The sequence below is a fragment of the Amblyomma mixtum genome, chromosome 9, assembly GCF_055824585.1.
Source record: "Amblyomma mixtum isolate Tamu chromosome 9, ASM5582458v1, whole genome shotgun sequence".
Taxonomy (NCBI): Eukaryota; Metazoa; Arthropoda; class Arachnida; order Ixodida; family Ixodidae; genus Amblyomma; species Amblyomma mixtum.
In genome coordinates, this window is record NC_143020.1 from 2486509 (window position 1) to 2497297 (window position 10789).

Below are 10789 nucleotides of genomic sequence, written 5' to 3' on the forward strand. Positions count from 1 at the left end.
GCATAGGGTGTTTTTTTTTCAGCAGCGTCTCCTTCCGCGGACGCTGTTGTCGCTGCGGCGCGCGTCTTTTCTTTTCTTCTGACCTCTTCATTCTCCTCTATATTAATTAGGCTAATTGATTAATTATGCAATTAACTAAACTCAGTCACTCAGTCCAACTTAGTTGCAGCATCACTATACGATCCCTTTGATTGGTTGCATGGTTACTAGCCGAAGTACAATTGGCCCCCCCATTTGAAATTCGCGCACTGTGACGTCACGAGCATTTCGACCAATTGAAAAGCGTGACATTGGGGGCGGAGCTGGTTACGAGGCCGACGCCGACGACGACGCGAAACCCAGGAACGGACGCCAAAGAGCTGCGCTCTAAAAAAGAGAGCTGGCATGGCGGAGTGGTAGCATGCTCGTCTCGCCCTCCGAAGACCGTGGTTCGGTTCCCCAACTCGACCAATTTTCTATTGGGTTTTGTTTACTATGCGAAGCATATTACTCGCACAACCGAGCTCTTCCTTGCTGCGCCGCGCACGGCCGCGTAGCTACCACTTGACCTTCATCGGCGCACCACGTGATATGACGTCACAACAGCTGTGAAAGCTGGGGCCTCGTACGCTAGCTTGCGGACGCGCAGCCTCCGCCGGCGGCCTAACTCCCGCTCCTACCGCTAGGAGATACTGACGTCACGCAAAAGGCGACGCACTCGTTGAGTCAGTTCAGCAGCGAGATGTCGGCCAGGGAGAGGGCGGCTCGCCATGCCGCAAAACTATGCGTCGCATCCTAGGCTTAACCATAGGCTAAGCCAGGCCATTTTTTATTTATTTATCGTGTCCTCTTGTCGTGACGTCACGCGGCCCCGTGGTAGCGCGCCGCAGCTCCGCCGGAGCGAAGGATGGACCTCCAATGATGGCAGAAAAGTGCAAGCAGTATTGCTTTCGCAATAAATAACCTGTCATCTGTAACACGGGTACTCCTGGTTTATAAAGAACATTCCAATGCTTGGAAAGGGTGGCGTCATCAAGCGCCCGTATGACGCGCACTGCAAGCCGAGCACCGCGTGTTCAGGCAATCCTTTATATGCCGTTTGCTAATAGACGCCAGCCACTGGCTGAGCTCCATGCGGCACCATTCATGTGGTGACATTCGTGCCGGAATTGTTACTCAACCTTTTCTCTGATAGCATTGCGTGTGGTGTCATGATTTCTTCTTGCATAAAGCTTACATGTGCTTTTGGAGTTGGCGGCTAACTTGCAAAAGGGGTTCGAACCGATCACTGAAGTACAGTTTGTTGAATTGGATGCGTTGTCTGATTTTCATATCAAAATTGTGGTGCAACTGAGCGGTTGACGTGTCCACCAAGGAGTCAGACAGTTACTGCTCCGTTTCCTGTACTCAAAAAAATTCAGGGGGCACTTTGACTGTCTAAAGTGGGTAGCGGCGGAAGCGTTTTCCGCACCACCTTCGCTGTTTCTGTGGCACTGGTGGCGTCACATGTAATTGAGTACTAATTACTAAGTGATGACAAATCACTAATTAATGGTTAATTACTGATTAATGCCTGAATACTAATTAACTGCTAATTAATGACGCTTAAGCATCGCCTTTAGGAGTGGAACGCGACAGCGCATTGTAGCGCTGCCAGGGAGACCACGGAACGCCACCATCTGTTCGGCGCGATGCCTTGCCCTTTGAACGCAACGCTTTTTGAGGAAAGGAAATGGCGCAGTAATTCTCTGCCATCTCGGTGGACACCTGAACCGCACTGTAGAGGAAGAGAGGAAGTGGGAGTGAAAGAAGATAAAGAGGAGCCGTAGTGAAGAAAATGAAAATTGTATTTGAGGAAAGGAAATTACGCAGTAACTGTGTCACAAAATTCAGGGGGGCACTTTTTGACCTAAAGTGTGGTCACTGATGTGTGGTTAAGATGTTAAGCTTCGCCCCTAAGAGTGGAACGCGACAGCGTCTTGCAACGCTGCCAAGGAGTCCATAGAACGCCATCGCCCATTCGGTTCTACGCCTCGCTCGTCGGTAAATTGGTTTTTGAGGAAAGGAAATGTATCTCTCTCATTTGTTGGTGGACACCTAAACCTCGCCGGAAGGGAATGGAGGAGGATGAGAGTGAGTGAAGACACCGTATTCACTAGACGCGCCTTTGTTCATTCCAAGCCATCGAGCTGGCATGGCGGAGTGGATAGCAGGGTCGTCTGTCACGCCTAAGACCGGGGCTCGATTCCTGAGCTCGACCAATTTCTTAATCGGTTTTATTTATTTATATGGCCTGAGAAGTAAAGCTAATTAGGCTAATTGGGTAATTAAGCAATTAACTAAGCTCAGTCCCACTTACTTGGAGCATCACTATACGATCCCTTCAATTGGTTGCATGGTTACTAGCCAAAGTACAATTGGCCCGGTTTGAAATTCGCGCACTATGACGTCACGACCGTTTCCACCAATTGAAAAGCGTGACATTTTCTGTCGACAACTGCTGCTTACAACGATGAGACATTAAAGGCTTCCGCCTTAAAAAGTTAGGTAGGTTTTGACCACGGTTACGCTCAAAACTCGAGCGATAGGTCCGACATTCCTCCATTGTTTTTCATTGTAATTGCTGATGAGGCAAGCTGTTTTGACTGAAGAAATAATGGAAAGAAAATTGCACAGGCCTGCCCACTGGCTGGAGCAGATCCAGAATTGCTTCAACATGCGGACACCTCCGCACTACACAGGACAAGCAAATCCCACACTCGACACCTACATCACGGAGACGGAAGTCAGAGCGGCCCTCCTGATTCTCCGCGCCAACTGCGCACCTGGTGCAGACCAAATCACAAACTCCATGCTCCGTAATCTGGACTACCGATCGATCCCCCATATTACTAAATACTTCAACCAGTGCTGGAGGGAGGGTAGCCTCCCGCAGTCGTGGCGCCACGCGAAGGTAATATTCATACCCAAACCCAACAAACCACTTACTATTCAAAACCTTCGCTCGATTTCGCTAACCTCATGCCTCGGGAAGCTCCTCGAGCATGTTGTGTTAGCGATAATCACAAGTCAAATGGCGGACAACAATCTTTACCCGCATAGCATGGTGGGATTCCGCCCCCATCTATCCCCACAGGACCCCATGCTGTAACTCACACACGAACTTTTTGATCCGCTTCTTCCAGGTCACACCAAGGCAGTCTTAGCTTTGGATGTTTCCAAAGCTTTTGATCGCATTGAACATCAGGGGATCATGACTGCCCTATCCCCATTGAATGTGGGTGTGCGCACGTATGCCTACATTCAAGCATTTCTCACTGATCGCGCGGCTGAGATACACTTCGGCCCTTTGTCTTCCCCCTCCTACACGCTTCAGAGTATCGGCACCCCTCAAGGAATCGTCCTTTCCCCCTTTCTCTTTAACATTACCCTCATCCCCCTCGCCCGAAAATTGGCAACTATTCCCCATCTGAAGCACACTCTTTATGCCGACGATATCACCCTGTGGACCACCCACGGCAGTGACGGCGACATAGAGAACACCTTACAGGAAGCAGTCGCCCTCACCCAAAATTACGCACGGACCATCGGACTGTCTTGCTCCACAGAGAAGTCCGAACTGCTCCTCATCCGTCCTAAGAACCACCGCTGTCCCCGCTCCCCCATTGGCATTGAACTGAATGGTGACCCGGTACCTGAGGTTGGCACCCTCCGTGTATTGGGCCTGCACATCCAGTATGATGGCAAAAACACCACCACTCTGAAGAAACTCAAGCAGGTTGTAGGCGCGATATCGCACCTCATCCGCAGGGTTTCGGGACGTCATAGAGGCATGAAGGAGCGTGACCTATGTCGCCTCATTCATGCCTTTGTCCTCAGCCGTGTGCTGTACACTACCCCATACTTACAACTATCCAAACATGACATAAACGCTTTGGATGCTTTGATTCGCAAGACATTCAAAGTACCACTTCATCTTCTTCTGAACACACCCACAGACAGATTACAAGGCTTGGGCCTCCACAACACGATCGGGGAACTGGTGGAGGCCCACCGACAGGCCCAATACATCAGGCTCACAAAAACCTCCACAGGTCGGTATATCCTGGACTGCCTCGGAATCAGAATACCTGCCAACGACCCAACCCTCCTCGCCATCCCACGATCCCTTCACCGGGAGCTCCTCATCAGGCCGCTCCCGAGGAGCATGCTCCCGTCCCACCATGAGCAGCGCCGCAGAGCCCGTGCGAAGGCACTCCATCGAGCGTACGGCTCCGAGCCGGACGCCGTATGGGTGGACGCTGCCTGCACGGGTGATGAAGCGACAGCAGCTGTGGTGGACTCCTCTTTATCTGCCCTCATCACACTACCTCTCCCTCCTGACACCTCCGCAGAGGCTGCAGAGGAAGCCGCCATTGCACTCGCAATCACCCGCACGGAAGCCCGGTACATTTTCAGTGATTCAAAAACTGCGATTCTAAATTTTGCTCGAGGCCGAATCCATGTCCCTGCTTTTGGCATACTGGACTCGCCCGATGCACCCCCGCCCCGCCAAGTGGAGCTGATATGGGTGCCTGCGCACTCCGGGAATCCCGGAAACGAGGCCGCCAACCTTTTAGCTCGAGGTTTTTTAAACCGGGCTCAGGTGGCCTCGGATGCGGGATTCACGAAGGAGCGCATGCACTCATTCAGTGAGCTGACCCAGGTATACAGAGCCTCACGCCAGCTCTACCCCCCGCCCCACCCCTCCCTAGATAACAGACACGCAACACTCTGGCGCAGATTACAGACACACACTCTCCCCTCGCCCCTTACCCTAGCCCACTATCATCCCTCCTTCCCTACTCCGGCATGCGCCCTATGCCCAGAACCCTTCGCTTCTTCCCTCCACATCCTATTCCTCTGCCCGGCGGACCCTCCCCCGCGCGACCTAGAGAACCTGAAGACCTGGGAGGACTGGGAGACCCTGCTGCGCTCGGAGGACCCGGCCGTACAGACCATCGCCACCGGCCGGGCTGCCAGTGTTATGGACCTCAGGAACAAAAACACTTGAGTGGAGTGGGGTCGTGCGGGGACCCTGGGGCGTGCCCCGAATTTCTGTTGCATTAAAGTTTTCTCTCTCTCTCTCTTGAGATGAGGGTGAGGTGTCCACATCTCGGTGGACACCTGAACTAGAGGGAAGGCACATAACTGCCCCCTTGAACAGTGGACACCTCAACCATGACTTAAGTGGCGGTAGTGACTGGAGTGCGCTGCATGCGATGGCTTTGACAACGTTCTGCCAGAAACGTGGCGCTTGAAGCCATAGGCCGCCGGCGTTCGTTGTGTTCATCGGCGTTGGGGAATTGACGGCGTTTTACACTCCAAGCAACAGGCCAAAGCCTGGCGTAGACTTCGAACTAACACCTATCCAAATCCCCAAGTGTGTAGCTTCTATTCGGAAGAATTCTACTCAGAGCAATGCGAAAACTGTGATATGAAAGCAGATCTAAATCATATGATCTCGAACTGCCTGCAGTCCCTACCCACGAGTCGATTCATTAACGACTCTGCTCACTGGGAGGCTCTATTGCTCAGCCCCAACCCGGGGACACAGATCAAGCTCCTCCAGGTGGCTGAAGACGCCGCCGCTGCGCAAAGAATAGCGGCCGCCGTTTAAGCGGGGAGCGACTTCGGGTCGCTCCTCTATATCCGCTGGTAATAAAGTTTCACCACCAGCACCACTGCGATCATTTTAAGGAAAGGAGGCGCGCATAATGGCTCCCTGGGTCAGTGGACGCCTGAATCGTGCTTATAGGTACGTGGGGTGATGAGAGAGAGAGATATGAGCTGCAGGCATTGACAAGGTTGTGGCAGAAACGCTTCACTGAAGCCATAGGCCATCTGCGTTCATTGTGTTAATTAATTGGCAGTGGCGTTGTCAACATTTTACACGCCGTTCATTTGGAAGAAAGGAAGGCGAGAGCGCGCGGCGAGGCTCGCCAGCTGTGCATATATATATATACCACTCCTAGAGGAAGACAATCCGTTCGGTCCCCTGGCCGATAGCGCGCCTTGCGGCGCGTGACCAACCACGGACCTACGATCCGTACTGAGTTGGAGAACCACTGGGTTTTTCTATGTACGATAGCCAGTCCACACCAAACTCAACTAGAGGAGACCGTAGGAAGAGACCGGTCTGATTTGAATACGCTGCGGTAGCATCAGTTATCAATTATCAGTTTTTTCAACCGTCTTTGTAATTATATAACAGCGAGGGAAGCGTCTACGATAGGTGAATGGCAGAGATTCTTTCTGCTGATATTCTACTGATATTTCTGCGGACATGTTCTTCCTACTGATTCTTCTCGTCACGACTCGCGAGGTTCTTGCAATTGCGGGTGACCGCTGAAGTGGAGATTACCTGAGCGGAAAAAGGACGTGCTAAATGCGAATTTAAAACACATTTTATTAATGTTATACTAATTTCATACTTTTTCATATGTATCAGCAACGCGAACACAACACAGGAAAAAGTAGGAGAAGATAGTACAGAGCGCTGATCAGCGCTTACTATCTTCGTTGTTGTTGTTGTTGTCCTCTAGAAAATGCGCATCTTCGTATGTAGAGGACAACAAAAACAACAAGTATCTTCTTCTTCTTCCTGTGTTGTGTTCGCGCTGCTGGTACATATGGATCGCAACCAACTAGCCCGGTAGATGGTTAAGCAAACAAGGAAGGGGATGAGGGGCTCGTTATAAATATGAAAGAAGCCAACAGCCACAGAAACCAAGGGGCACAGGGGATTTTTAATTTTTATTTTTTTTTATTTTTTTTATTTTGTGGTGTTGATCAATTTAGAATATTACTGAACGTGTATCACTTAAAGCTAATTGATTAGAAAAGCAGAAGAAAAAACAACCACTGCCGCCCGTGGGATCCGAACCCACGACCTCCGAATTACGCGTCCGGTGCTCTACCTCTGAGCTACGGCGACGGCTGTCAAATCTTCTGCTTTCGGGAGTATTTATGTTTACAGTATAACCTAACCTTGAGAGTGTTCATGAGCGCCACCCACGTTCATAAGCGGCGGACGTAGAACGTCCTGAGTTACCGCAGGTGTGACGTAGAACGCCATCGAACGGAGAGGGTGGAAGCTGCGTGAGTACCCTCTTATGCTTCCTATGGCGTCAAAGCTGCCAGAACCGAGGCCCTCGCTAAGCAATTAAGCAAACAAGGAAGGGGATGAGGGGCTCGTTATAAATATGAAAGAAGCCAACAGCCACAGAAACCAAGGGGCACAGGGGATTTTTAATTTTTATTTTTTTTTTATTTTTTTATTTTGTGGTGTTGATCAATTTAGAATATTACTGAACGTGTATCACTTAAAGCTAATTGATTAGAAAAGCAGAAGAAAAAAGAACCACTGCCGCCGGTGGGATCCGAACCCACGACCTCCGAATTACGCGTCCGGTGCTCTACCTCTGATCTACGGCGACGGCTGTCAAATCTTCTGCTTTCGGGGGTATTTATGTTTACAGTATAACCTAACCTTGAGAGTGTTCATCAGCGCCACCCGCGTTCATAAGCGGTGGACGTAGAACGTCCTGAGTGACTGCAGGTGTGACGTAGAACGCCATCGAACGGAGAGGGTGGAAGCTGCGTGAGTACCCTCTTATGCTTCCTATGACGTCAAGGCTGCCAGAACCGAGGCCCTCGCTAAGCAATTAAGCAAACAAGGAAGGGGATGAGGGGCTCGTTATAAATATGAAAGAAGCCAACAGCCACAGAAACCAAGGGGCAAAGGGGATTTTTAATTTTTTATTTATTTTTTTTTATTTTGTAGTGTTGATCAATTTAGAATATTACTGAACGTGTATCACTTAAAGCTAATTGATTAGAAAAGCAGAAGAAAAAACCACCACTGCCGCCGGTGGGATCCGAACCCACGACCTCCGAATTACGCGTCCGGTGCTATTTATAGTGAACTAGAATACTAGAATTCTAGTTCACTATAGTGTTATTCGTACTTTTTGTCCCTACAATTGAATTGCAATACGTATGCTTTCTAAGTATACAAGAGAAATATTTTTAATGTACTTACAAAAACGTCAAAAATACAAGTTTTTCCTTCTGAGTATATAAATGCATTAAAAATATACAAATAACATGCATTAAGTATATTACATTACTTTAAAATAGGCTAAAATTATACATTTAATACACAAAAAATACTTTCACTTCGGCTTGGATTGAAAAATATAAGACTGGTTAATGTTGTAAACAGCAGACCTAATGACTAACTAAACGATAAGCACAAGAAGCGCATCCCTGAGTTATCAGTCAATAGGTCTCCGACATTGCAAGGCCGCGTGACAGAATCTGAACTTGAACAGAAAAGATGTCTCCACACAGCAAATGCCGACAGAAAATGACTGCCGCAAACAAGGAGTCATCCGACAAGCTTGATCCTTGGCTTCCTTTATATACGTCCCCAGAGAGACGACACATCATCTTGCCCGGTGAGGCGTTCTTTGCGCACAGTGTGGCCTCCAAAATTGTCGCAAAAGTTTCGTTCCAGTCTGGGGGCGACCAAGAGCTGAATTGCTAGTCGTAACTTGTGCAAGGCACAGGTCAGGAGCCGATATGTGAACCAACAAATACACAGGCGTCTAAGAAAGGCGGTCGGCTTTTCCTGTCTGGGTCCTTTTCGTTGGAATGTTCGAGTCCGGAAGTAACCGGGGAGCCATTGCCGTTTTAATGCTATCACGTTCTCCACACGTAGTCTAAATAAGCGGCCATTGCCTTCCTGCTAGAATTTACCCTAAACGAAAGGACGACAGGAAAGAGAAAGTTTTAACTACTCCCCGAAACATCATTTCGAGCCCTAGATTGGTCCATGGTAGCTTGAAGTGTGATGAAAATATGTTTATCAGGACTGCCCATTCCACAGAATTTATGTATACTTTGGGCGAATTATTTAGTTGTTCACGAAAGTACACTTTAAATACATTGCCAACACGCAAATTCCATCTCCCGAAACACGATTTTGAGCACTAGCCTGTACTACGGCAGCTAGAAGTGTGCTGCAAATACCTTTAAGAGGTCTGCCCGTTCAATTCAACGATACTCCGTACCGATTAAGTTACTCAAAAAAAGTACACTTTGAATACCCTGAGATGATTCTATATCCATATACATATTTTTCACGTATTTTAAACGTGATCAAAGCATGCTTTAAGTAAGGTACATTCGGCTAATTATAAGAACATATTTCGAATATCAAGCACGAACTTTCAGGAACCTATTTTCTGCATATTTTCAGTGCTATCGTGAAAACAAAATATTGTTACGAAGAAGACGACGCTGGCAGTGGCGGCGGACGGAGCGCTCGCGCTAGGCCAGCGGCCATTAAATCATGTCTTATCCATCGTTCGCCACGCCTCATTCTTCGGCTGGCCGCCACGTTACATTTGGTGTGAGGTGCTGGGGTCCCTTCATCGCCATCCCGGTCTCGGAGCTTCGGTGTCCTGCGCCTGCCGTGGACGTCGGCCGTGAGTCCCTGGTCCGCGCCGCCCGGCCGTGCCCCAGCCCGCCCGACCTGAACAGACCTCGCCGCTCACCCCAGCCCCGTCCCCCGCCCGGACCACAAGACAAGACCACCCAAGACCTGACCGACCCAAGACCCTGCCCACACATGAGGACACCGCCCCCCTGCCCCTACAGTTCGGTGCGTCCAAGAACCTCGGTCGTCAGCTCCTGACACCCTACGGCCCGGATGCTTCGTGGACCGGGACTCATCCGCCTATCATATCATCCACCGTGGCGGTCAGCACTTCATCACCTTGCCACTTCTTTTCTGCTCTGAAAACCATCGATGAATCACGCATCCCTTCGTCCACGTCTTCTTCAGTTTACGATCGGGACGATCGCTCGGTGGCCCCGGGTTATGTTACGAAGAAGCTGGCAGTGGCGCTGGACGGAGCGCTCGCGCTAGGCCAGCGGCCATTAAATCATCTCTTGTCCATCGTTCACCACGCCTCATTCTTCGGCTGGCCGCCACGTTACAATATGTGTAAAATACAATATAAATATCCCGCCGTATATTTCAATCGTATTAGTTTCCGCTAAGGGCTTCAATTTTAACAGAACTTGCTGCCTCTTAGCTTCCTAAGGGTTGCCTAGGAAGAAATAACAGATTAGCCTGTGCAGTTGGTGTTTTCCCCACAGTGCGGGATGTTGCACTCAAAGGCGTCAGGTCTGGTTTTACCTCGCATGATTTTACCTCGCAGATATACTGAAGTATATCTGAGAAACGACATAAAAGAGACTTCCCCACGGGCGTTACGGCTACTCACGTGCGAGGGAGGCTACGCAGAGACCCTACAACTTTATAGGGGAACTAGATTGAGGTATCCACCACCACACAGAGCACTGACTAGGGAAGAGGCTGTAGGATGGCGTAGGCTACAGACGAACACTTTTCCTAACCTGTACATATACAGCAAAATGTCACCAACGCAATTCAGATCAGACTGTCCCTGGTGCGGCGGTACACCTACACTCTATCACATTACCTGGCAGTGCGAAAGAAACATAGCATTCCACAATTATCAACCACCGAGTGAGGAGCAATGGGAGAGCTGTCTCTCCAGCAGCGAGCTCGAGGTCCAGAGGGCCTTGGTACAGCACGCTGTTGAAGCGGCACGACTCAGTGGAGCCCTGGACTCAGGGCCCACCCTTGCTCGAAGACTCAAGTCGCCAGCGCCCAAGCAGGACGACCAAGAAGTCTTCATCTCCGCGAATCTCTTGAAAGAGCAATAAAAGTTTT